Below are 12,492 nucleotides of genomic sequence, written 5' to 3' on the forward strand. Positions count from 1 at the left end.
TGACCAGAGACTGCGGACACAGTGCAGGAGATGACCAGAGACTGCGGACACAGTGCAGGAGATGACCAGAGACTGCGGACACAGTGCAGGAGATGACCAGAGACTGCGGACACAGTGCAGGAGATGACCAGAGACTGCGGACACAGTGCAGGGAATGACCAGAGACTGCGGACACAGTGCAGGGAATGACCAGAGACTGCGGACACAGTGCAGGGAATGACCAGAGACTGCGGACACAGTGCAGGGAATGACCAGAGACTGCAGACAGTACAGGAGATGACCAGAGACTGCGGACACAGTGCAGGGAATGACCAGAGACTGCGGACACAGTGCAGGGAATGACCGGAGACTGCGGACACAGTGCAGGGAATGACCGGAGACTGCAGACAGTGCAGGGGATGACCGGAGACTGCAGACAGTGCAGGGGATGACCGGAGACTGCAGACAGTGCAGGGAATGACCGGAGACTGCAGACAGTGCAGGGAATGACCGGAGACTGCAGACAGTGCAGGGAATGACCGGAGACTGCAGACAGTGCAGGGGATGACCGGAGACTGCAGACAGTGCAGGGGATGACCGGAGACTGCAGACAGTGCAGGGGATGACCGGAGACTGCAGACAGTGCAGGGGATGACCGGAGACTGCAGACAGTGCAGGGGATGACCGGAGACTGCAGACAGTGCAGGGGATGACCGGAGACTGCAGACAGTGCAGGGGATGACCGGAGACTGCAGACAGTGCAGGGGATGACCGGAGACTGCAGACAGTGCAGGGGATGACCGGAGACTGCAGACAGTGCAGGGGATGACCGGAGACTGCAGACAGTGCAGGGGATGACCGGAGACTGCAGACAGTGCAGGGGATGACCGGAGACTGCAGACAGTGCAGGGGATGACCGGAGACTGCAGACAGTGCAGGGGATGACCGGAGACTGCAGACAGTGCAGGGGATGACCGGAGACTGCAGACAGTGCAGGGGATGACCGGAGACTGCAGACAGTGCAGGGGATGGCCGGAGACTGCAGACAGTGCAGGGGATGACCGGAGACTGCAGACAGTGCAGGGGATGACCGGAGACTGCAGACAGTGCAGGGGATGACCGGAGACTGCAGACAGTGCAGGGGATGACCGGAGACTGCGGACCTTTGGGGAGGGAGGGGGAGCGGGTACCTGAATTTGACAGGTACCCGCTCCCACTTCCCGCGGAGTTGTCCTTCCCTCTTCTTCCCGGGCCGGCTTCTGTGACAGCCGGGTGCCCACTGCGCATGTGTGAGAAGCGCTGCGCTTTGTGAATGGCCCGGCGCTTTCTGGGACCTGTTGTGTCCCAGAAGACACCGGATCATTCACAAAGCGCAGCACATGCGCAGTGGGCACCCGGCTGTCACAGAAGCAAGCGCGGGAAGACTGTGCAGCGCTGGAGCGAGGAACAGGTAAGGCCCTGCAGGGGAGAACAGCTGACCATGTACTGTGACATGGTGGCCGCAGAAATACCGGACCGGCCGCTTTATATTCGCTCCATAAGACGCACTGACATTTCCCCCCCCCTTTTTTTGGGGGAAAAAAGTGTGTCTTATGGAGCGAAAAATACGGTACATAAAGGCGTTGATTACCATGTTTAACAACTAGGATAACACAGTTGAGGTAAAGGCTTATAGTTACATAGTTTCTTCGTATCCCTGGTTATAGGAGCTAATGTGTTTTAAAAGTACAGTTATCCTTTACTAACACAATGTCTACTTTTCATAAATTTGCCATTTACAGTATTTTTCGCTCCATAAGATGCACTTTTTTTCCCCCAAAAAAAGGGAGGAAAATGTCAGTGCGTCTTATGGAGCGAATATGAAGCGACCGGTCCTGTATTTCCGCCATACTGTCTGCAGTCTCTGGTCATCCCCTGTATTGTCTGCAGTCTCTTGGTCATCTCTGTACTGTCTGTAGTCTCTGGTCATTCAATGTACTGTGTCCGCAGTCTCTGGTCATCTCCTGTACTATGTCCGCAGTGTCTGGTCATCTCCTGTACTATGTCCGCAGTGTCTGGTCATCTCCTGTACTATGTCCGCAGTGTCTGGTCATCTCCTGTACTATGTCCGCAGTGTCTGGTCATCTCCTGTACTATGTCCGCAGTGTCTGGTCATCTCCTGAAGTACATCAGCAGTCTTTGGTCATCCCCTGTACTGTGTCCGCAGTCTCTGGTCATCTCCTGTACTGTGTCCGCAGTCTCTGATCATCTCCTGTACTGTGTCCGCAGTCTCTGGTCATCTCCTGTACTGTGTCCGCAGCCTCTGGTCATCTCCAGTACTGTGTCCGCAGCCTCTGGTCATCTCCTGTACTGTGTCCGCAGCCTCTGGTCATCTCCTGTACTGTGTCCGCAGCCTCTGGTCATCTCCTGTACTGTGTCCGCAGCCTCTGGTCATCTCCTGTACTGTGTCCGCAGCCTCTGGTCATCTCCTGTACTGTGTCCGCAGCCTCTGGTCATCTCCTGTACTGTGTCCGCAGCCTCTGGTCATCTCCTGTACTGTGTCCGCAGCCTCTGGTCATCTCCTGTACTGTGTCCGCAGCCTCTGGTCATCTCCTGTACTGTGTCCGCAGCCTCTGGTCATCTCCTGTACTGTGTCCGCAGCCTCTGGTCATCTCCTGTACTGTGTCCGCAGCCTCTGGTCATCTCCTGTACTGTGTCCGCAGCCTCTGGTCATCTCCTGTACTGTGTCCGCAGCCTCTGGTCATCTCCTGTACTGTGTCCGCAGCCTCTGGTCATCTCCTGTACTGTGTCCGCAGCCTCTGGTCATCTCCTGTACTGTGTCCGCAGCCTCTGGTCATCTCCTGTACTGTGTCCGCAGCCTCTGGTCATCTCCTGTACTGTGTCCGCAGCCTCTGGTCATCTCCTGTACTGTTTCCGAGCCTCTGGTCATCTCCTGTACTGTTTCCGCAGCCTCTGGTCATCTCCTGTACTGTGTCCGCAGCCTCTGGTCATCTCCTGTACTGTGTCCGCAGCCTCTGGTCATCTCCTGTACTGTGTCCGCAGCCTCTGGTCATCTCCTGTACTGTGTCCGCAGCCTCTGGTCATCTCCTGTACTGTGTCCGCAGTCTCTGGTCATCTCCTGTACTGTGTCTGCAGTCCATTGGTTCAGAATATTTTTTTCCTTGTTTTTCTCCTCTAAAACCTAGGCGCGTCTTATGGTCAGGTGCGTCTTATGGAGCGAAAAATACGGTATTTGATCTAGGACACAAATCTTCTTTGCTCAAGACTGTGAAAATTGGTATTTCTGAAAGGGTCACGTTATGCATAATATTACTTTAATGTCTTTCTTAAGTATAATAAACACTATCCTCTCTGTTTCTTTTGGAAGAGCTTTGCATTGTATTTATGGTAAGAAAAAGATTTCCAATAGTGGATTTTTACTTTTATTTCAGATCTGCACCACAGCTGTAGAACTTCCTGCATACTTTCCTACTACATTAATTGGATATTTAAGTTTGTAAAAAAGCCTTAGGTGAAAGGGCAAGCTGGTAGACAGTTCTTGGTAGATAATATGACTGTTTCAGATGACAGTGATAATCATGCTTGTACTTAAGACAAGTGTATATTTATGCAGTGAATGACCTATGGTTGAATAAGTTACATTAAAATCTAATGATGCCGGATTCAAGGTCAAGTGGAAATGAACAAGTTATGCATTGATAGGCTGAAATATAATTTATTTTTCGAGTAATGTGGTACATCAGTTTGACTAAGAGAATTTGTAATACGGTTGTTAGTTCTGGCTCTGATTCAGAATTGGTCCACCCCTCAAAACGCTTTAAGAGCTGCAGTTTGTTTTGTATAATATAATTGGTACTGAAATGGTGTTTAGTTGATATTAGAAGTTCAGAACGCACTCAGTGAACAGCAAAGGAGACTAGGTGAAATTGAAGCTTGTGGTTTCTGGTTTTGCTTTACGTTGTACCACCCAGTTGTAGGTTTTTGTTTTCATCATCTTGCATGCAGAACCAAGGAAATTGTTACATTATGTCTTTTATATATGTAACAGTGGAGGGGATTGCCAAAAAATATTTTTTTTTTCATAGTACAAAGCTTTGGAGGCTACACTGCAACACTGTACAATACATTACAACAGAACAGTCACAAAAAAAGAAATGAAGTTCAAACAATTGGGATTTTTAAGGTGCCAATATGCTGGAACTGAGGATGCAGACCTAAATGTTAAATCCGGAACACTAACCCTGCCATGAGTATCAAGCTGGCTATATGCACAATTAGTCATTAATACAGTAGGAGGGTGGATAAGTTAGGATAATGAACTATAGGTTTGGGCATTCCCAGATTGCTGTAAGTTTGCAGTTTCATCGCTTTTGTTTGGCCATAAACTCTTTGAAATTTGGCAAGTTCAGCAGGAGTTGACCAACTTTTGGCCAAAAGATGACCAAAGTGTGTGGCTATCCCTGCTCAGCAGAAGACAACTCTTGGACTTCTGACGAAGGAACAAGCTGCAAAACCTTTCTCACTTAGCAGCTGCAGCCACTGCTCCGTATATTCTGACAGTGGCGAGGTGCAGTTATCAGAATACAATATTCCAGTGGGGCTTGGAGGTAGCAGAGGCAAAGCAGTGATGGCTGCATGGCACATCCCAAAGCAGGTTTCTTGATAAAAGTGGAGCATGCCTGTGTAATGTGTGTTGAAATGGCCACATGTGGTCTTCTTCCCAAACATAGGTGACAATGCGGGAGCACATTTGGGGGACAGGGACAGTTTACATATATTTAAGTATCTGGTTATGGAGTTTTGAGCATTTTTTGGCTTTTAATTAACCTAATCCTGAAATATTTTTAATTGACCGAATAGGCCTTCAAAATCTAAAATCTAAATACAAAATATATATGGTTCTATGTACAGGCATTGTCACTGGCCATTAAAGCCAAGCTAGACTTTTACAGAAAATGTGAAGATTTGCATATACATTTAACTGCTTGTATCTCGATCGATTGTATCAATTTAAATTACTAAGGTTTGTGACAAGTTTACTTGAAGGTTGTTTTTGATGCAAGACCTTTTGTATGACAAATGTTGAATTTTCTTGGTAGTTAAAAATTGGGAACACATCCTCCTTTACTTTAATTTTTTTCCCCTCTCCAAACTGAAATTATTTCATTTTATGTTTGCATTTCGATGAGGAACACTTGATTTTTTTATTTATTTTAACTCGAAATGTATTGTACTTAGTATATTAAAGGAGAAGTTCACCTTTTACAAATATCAATGCACATCTTTTTGCAGGTAAAAAAAAAAGTGCATTTCTAATTTTTTTACACTGCAGCTTGTAAGGCATTGCACCTACGATCTGCTGACCGCAGATGCAACGTCTGGATCCTGCAGACACTCAGTAAGTTGTCTGCCTGTACCTTGTACGCACAGCCAATTATTGAATGGCATTAAGAATCAATGAACTACAAGTGCTCACTGCCTCTGCGGCCAACAGTAGCTGTAGTTCATTCACAGAACTCACAGAATTCACAGAAATGAATAATTAATCTGTGTGGGAAGAGGCCTGCATGGCAATACTGTGTATTTCTTACAGCAGGTGGAAGAGAAGATCCTCCATCCACTGTACAGGATGGGTGGATCTGAAGTAGGGAGGGGTGCAGGAGCTGGATTATGTTACATGTTCCATCCTAAATACAGATGGAACATGTAACATGTTCCAAAGGTGAACTAATCCTTTAGTAAAAAACACTCACTGCTGCTCCTCAGAGACTGATGAAATCTCCATGACAAAAAATAACAGAGGGTGCCAGTCTAAGTGTAGTAAAAATACAAACTTTAATAAAATAAAGTGGCAACTCACAAATGATCAATAGTAAAGCACTTGTCACACCACTGCACTGCCCATCGGCAAGAGGACTCTCTGGAAAGCATGTAAATCCAGTCCCAGGATCTTGAGCACCAATGCTGGCCAGGTCATATGGGGACATCCACAATTGGGAAGCTTGGGATTAGATTAACATGCTTTCCACAGAGTCCTCTTGCGATGGGCAGTGCAGTGGCCTGACAAGCGCTTTAGTACTGATCATTTGTGAGTTGCTACTCTGCGGTTTTATTACATTTTATTACTTTTCTGTTTCCACTACACTCAGGTGCCCTCTGTTTTTCTTTTATAAACGTTGTCTGGATTTTGAAAAAAATGGTACGTTGTGTCAGCCCTGGGAACGTTCACATGTATCCTTCAAATTGTAAATGAAACAACCCGAATGTTGTTTTGTGTGTCTTTAATAAAATAGGGCTGTGGTGGACCGTATTTGATGATTTTGCTGTGTATTTGGTCATAAAAATGTTAATAGCAGTATTCTATGTACTAGACTGGTTTAATTGTAGTAAAGTTTTAAAGTGCTTCTAAAGCCTTGAGGTTTTTACCTTAAAGTGGTTCTAAAGGCTCAAGGTTTTTTACCATTCATTCTACGAATGTAGATAAAAAACCTGTGTGCAGCAGCCCCCCCAAATACTTACCTGAGCCCCATTGCGATCCAGCAATGTGCACGAGAGCCTTGGCTCTCCAGGGACTCTCTCTCCTCATTGGCTGAGACAGCAGCAGTTGTTGTAAATCACAGCCAGCATGCCAATGAGGAGAGCGAGAGGGCAGGGCCGAACCACGGCTCTGTGTGTGAATGGACAGGCAGAGCAAGGGCTCGGGAGTGATCCTGCTTGGGTGCCCCATAGCAAGCTGTTTGCTCTGGAGGCACTTGGCAGGAGGAAGGGTCCAGGAGCACTGGTTGGGGGACCCTAGAAGAGGAGGATTGGGACTGCTTTGTGGAAAACCACTGCACAGAGTAGGTGTGGTGTGTGTGTATATGAATTTGCCTTTAATTTCACTTTAATGCATTCTGTGCATTAAGGTAAATAAAACCTTCTGTGCCAGGGAATCCCCTCAACTCCTTATACTTACCTAAGCCTACTTACATCTAGCAATGTGCACAAGAGCATCAGCTCTCTCGACTCTCTCCCTCCTCACTGGGCAGGAGCCATTGCCAAGCCCTCACCAGTGCCCCCATAGAAAGCATATTCACTGAATAGAAGGAGCCAGGAGCGCCAGCGGGGGACCTGAAAAGAGGAGGATTGGGGCTGCTCTGCTCAATAAAAGTGCACAGAGCAGGTAAGTAAATCGTTAATTTTATTTTAAAAAGTCGAAGCTCTATAACCACTTTAAAAATACAGTGTGTATTAAACGTGTTATTTTTGCCTAGATTGTGGTTCAAGGTAGAGAGTGCTAGAAATTTAATTTCAAGGTAGATAATACTTGATATGTGTTTTGGTATGTATACCATCCTTGTATTATTTAAAAAAAAAAAAGCAATAGTTGTGCCTCTTTTTTTACCGTTCCATATTTTACCATAACTATTGTCATTTTCATTCACAAGCACTGAAAGTAATCATTGTATAGCTGAAAACTAAGAGTAATTAGAAAATAAGACCTGCATTATAACTTACTGAATAGAATTTGATTTTCTGTAAACCGTACAAGTGCACTTTTAAAGTTATTTGAAAAACAGAAATAGAACTTCATTATATAACAATGTAATGCTAAGTAGAGGATCGCAAAACAGGATGCCTGAATTTGCTTTTTTGTTGGCCAGAAAAGCCTCTTTTTATGCTTCCATTTTATCCTGGCTACTGAGGACTTAATGTCCCCGACCTCTGGCCTGCAGGTTCGCTTTTTGGTATGCAATGAGCCTCCTTATAAAAAGTATTTAGTTCAGGTACTTGTATAGTGCTGTCAATTTATGCAGCGCTTTACATATGTGTGTGTGTGTACATGTGTGTATGTATGTGTGTGTATATATATATATATACAATATATATTATATATATATTACATTCACATCAGTCCCTAACCCTCCTTAAGGGGTGTACAACCTACGGTCCCTAACTCACATTCATACACACACATACTAGGGCCAATTTAGACAGGATCCAATTAACCTGCCAACATGTCTGTGGGGTGTAGGGAACCTGAGTACCTGGAGGAAACCCACGCAGGCACAGGGAGAAAATGCAAAGTGCAGGCACGTGGTTGGCATTCGAACCAACAACCCTAGTACTGCCAGGCGGAAGTGCTAACCATTTAGCCACTGTAATTAAAAGGCAAAAATGGCCATGAAATAAAAAACGTGGCTATTTATCTGCAGAATGCTGCTCATGGAGAAATCAATGCATATTTTAGAGTTAAAAAATCCACACAAGTCTCTGTTCACATACAGCAGAATCTCCATTGCATTTAAATTGACCCTGATCATAGGCTCCGCATCAAGCTAAAGAGGTTAAAATATTTTAAAAATGTTAAATATTTGGTCAGCTTTCATTACTCACAGGAGTTGTAATAGATTGGTGATATGACCATTTCAAGTAACCCAGAAACTCAAGTCTACAATAAATGAGTAACTTTGACTGCTAATAATTAACACATTAAACTATGAACACCAAATACTTTCGTTGTTTAAAAATGCAACCTGATTAGTGCCTGTTGGTTTACATAAATCCTATCAATACATCTATATATAGTAGATCCAGACTGATGGCAGAGTGGAATGTCATTATAGGATAGTTTCTGTAGGCCTTTTGTATTCCCGTTTTATTACACATCCTCATGAGCCATATATCACTTACAGCAGTTGCAGATGTTTTCCTATTGTGGAAAAATGTTAATTGCTTTGTAACCTTAGATTAACCATTAGGCTCCATGCACACTGGGCATTTTAATAACGCTGGTAACGTTCGCTGTGTAAAGTCACGTTAAAACGTGAGTTTTTCAGCTGTTTTTACATTAGTGTGTAACGATGTTTTGCTGCGTTTTTTTGCGTTCGCGGTTTTAAGTGGTTTTTTTTCAACCAAAAAAAAATTTTTTTTGCTCAAAAAAAGTCCAAAAACGCCAGTCTGTCGCGATTTACTGTGATTTTTCCATTCTTCAGCGTTAGAGCATTTTTACAGCTAAAAGACTCCTCTAGAAACCCACCAGTTTTGGGGTTTATTTCCAGCCAAAAAACGCCCCTGCCACAACTGCCAAAAAACGCTGATTACAGTCTGTGTGCATGGACACATAGGATAACATGCGGGGAAGTTTACTGGCTGTAGAAAATAACATCAGAAGCCAAAAACACCAGCTGTAAAAACGTCCAGTGTGCATGAGGACTAATGTATACATGTGACTTATAAGTAAACGTTGTCTACTGATAGAAAGGCAGTTATAGTTGAACCAGTTCCTCTGCCACCTGGTAATTGGTGCAGGTCTGATGGTTGACGGTAATTGTGACCACTCAGATTTTATTTTACTCATTGGAAAAAAAACAGGGAATCTTATTCCCAATAGGCCCTTTTGCCTGAATTAACATGACCTTTTCATTGGTCACTATAGTTTTCAACATTTCACTGAGATATATGCACAGCTGCTTACTGCTCAAACATTTTCCTTTGACAGTGGTATAGTCTAGGGAAGTGGACCCATGGTTGCTCTTGTTCAGTTTATTAATGATGACATTTAACTCTTAGGTTTTAGTTGATTTTTTTCATACTTAAAAAATAACAGAAAAGGAAAAGTCCAATTTTATAGTCAATGTGATGAAGCACAACATTACATGTGTTTCCTATATAATTAATAAAGCCAACTTGGTCTTGTGGACAATAATGGTTAACACCTGTTTCAACCAGTGGGTATTTTCATTGGAACAGATTTCTGTAATTCAATAGTTCTTGCAATGAACTGAGCTGAAAGCAGATATGGCAGACCATTGAAGGAACATTTGGATGCAAATTGTAATAACGCTAAAATAATCTATGTTCAAAAGTAGGAACTAGCACAAGGCCAAAGACATGTCTGCTTAAGGAATTACTATTAGTAATGGTGAAATTAATTCTTTAAATTTTGCCGCATCTCTAAGCTTGTCAATAAAGTATAGCATTTTTATGCATATCACTTATGTTTAGTAGTATTTTTTTAAACAGTCATTTTTTTTTTAAATAAGGAAAGTTTAGAAATGATATACATTTTAAAGCCAGCAAACATACACTGTATTGCCAAAAATATTAGGACACCTTCCATAATCATTGGATTCAGTTGTTCAAATCATCTCCATGGCCACGGGTGTATAAAATCATGCACCTAGGCATGCAGACTGCTTCTACAAACATTTGTGAAAGAATGGGTCACTCTCAGGAGCTCAGTGAATTATTCAAGCGTTGTACCATGATAGGTTGCCACCTGTGCAATAAGTTTATCTGTGAAATTTCTTTGCTACTAAATATTCCACAGCCATTGTTATTGGTATTAGAACAAAGTGGAAGCAACTGGGAACAACAGCAACTCAGCCACGAAGTGGTATTCAACGTAAAATGACAGAGCAGGGTCAGCGCATGCTGAAGCGCACAGTGCACAGAAGTCACCAACTGTCTGCAGAGTCAATAGCTAAAGACCTCCAAACGTAGTGTGGCCTTCAGATTAGCATAACAGTGCATAGAGAGCTTCATGGAATGGGTTTCTATGGCTGAGCAGCTGCATTCAAGGCTTACATCACCAAGTGCAATGCAAAGCATCGGATGCAGTGGTGTAAAGCATGCCGCAATGGAGACTTGTTATCTGGAGTGACGAATCACACTACTCTGGCAATACGTCTGGATTTGGCAGTTGCCAGGAGAATGGTACTTGCCTTGGCCCCTTAGTTCCAGTGAAGGGAACTCTTAAGGCATCAGCATACCAAGACATTCTGGAAAATTTCATGCTCACAACTTTGTGGGAACAGTTTGGGGATGGCCCCTTCCTGTTCCAACCCATCTTCAACCTGAGTCCTGACCTCAAACCTTTGGGATGAATTAGAGTGGAGACTGCAAGACAGGCTTTCTAGTCCGACATCAGTGCCTGGCCTCACAAATGTACTTCGGGAAGAATGGTCAAACATTCCCATAGACACACTCCTAAACCTTGTGGACAGCCTTATCATAAGAGTTGAAGCTGTTATAGCTGCAAAGATGGGCCAACTCAATATTGACTCAACTCAACTCAATCCCTCCGGACTAAGACTGAGATGCCAGTAAAGTTCATGTGCGTGTAAAATTCATTCTCGTGTTTACTTGGTATACTCTTAGCTGACATGCTTATAGACCTCAATACCTCAAGCTCTAATTTGAACACACAACTGTGTTTCCTTTTCCTTCATCACCTTCCTTCCTAGCCTGTTATATCCAGATAAGACTATTTTCAAATTAAATTAGGAGTCTGAAGGGAAACCAGTCCTGGCGGTTTTATTTTTTCTCTCTCTTACTGTCTCTTTCCTAATGCTGTGTGACAGTAGTAACTGTGGAACAATGCACCCTGTTTTATATATTCAATTGTTTCATAATGGTTTGCTAAAAAAAATCACCCTAAAAGAAAATAATCTGTTGGAATGAACATGGTGGCTGCCATTGCTGTTTTCCTTTTCAAAATAAAAATGCTAGTTTCCTAGCTGTCCTATTAATTTTCTTACTTGGAGACTCTCTTGGTACAAATGCTGAAAGCCGTGGACAAGTATTTTTATACATATACAAAGTGTTTCGGTTAGGTAAAGCTTTAATACTTTGTCATAATAGTTGAAGTTTTCCTACCCTTCCCTCCCTCACAATTATATTGGCAAATGAGATAGCTTAGCATAGTGATAGGGTAATAGGAATGTGTGAGGGCAGGACTCAGAAGAAAGCTCTGACACTACCTGGAAGTGTCAGAACTGGTCAGGTATTCAGACAAAGCAAAGGATACTAAAAACGGATGGAAATATGTGGTAGCTCTGCACCTTGTTGTCACCTTTTCACATCCAGCCTGAAGCAAGAAATAGAGGATTCTACATTTTTTGCTTAAGTTGTGTGGCACAGGCATACAAATCGCTATACTGACTGGACAGAATTTCATAGTCTTTGGGAGGTAAAACCATTTACATTGCTGCCAGAGCACATGATCGTAGATCTAAAAGGTTGCCAAAGCTCTATCTGTAAATCGATTCAATTGGCTTTGTGATGCTGGGCCTTAATAGAATGCACAACAGTTATTAAGATTTACCTTGCAGGTGTGGATAAAAGAAGAGTCCACAAACGCATACAGTCCCTCTATTTTAATGTCTTTACATCCAATGCATAGTAGCTTGATCTAGATCCTCTAACATGGCCAGAAAGGTTTAGGTTGGCAGACTGAATGCTCTTAACTGCTAAAAAAGAGAAGCTGTTAACGCTACAGTTTTGCTGGTTTTAGGGTATATTGCAACAGCCAACTACCTTTGAGATAACCCTGTGAAGAATAACTGGGAACTGGTTGAAAATTTTGATTATTTGCCAATATCGTTTGTCCATCATCCATCTGATGTAAGCGAACCAAATTTAGACCTTACAGCAGTTGAGCTCTCAAACCAGTGTTTAAAGGGGGATGGACCTTTCTTTTAGCTAATAAATGTAAACTAAAGTAGCAGATTTCATTTTTTTTTTTAAATT

General features: G+C 43.2%; 1 protein-coding gene across 4 annotated transcripts in view; it reads left to right on the forward strand.

The window, feature by feature from the left end:
- The window catches only part of BICC1 (BicC family RNA binding protein 1), a 333,531-nt gene that overhangs the window by 107,009 nt on the left and 214,030 nt on the right, over positions 1-12,492 (forward strand). The gene's annotated exons all lie outside the window — the stretch shown is intronic.

This window comes from Staurois parvus, unplaced genomic scaffold, assembly GCF_062004578.1.
Source record: "Staurois parvus isolate SC_StPar_1 unplaced genomic scaffold, SC_StPar_1.0 ptg000303l, whole genome shotgun sequence".
NCBI lineage: Eukaryota > Metazoa > Chordata > Amphibia > Anura > Ranidae > Staurois > Staurois parvus.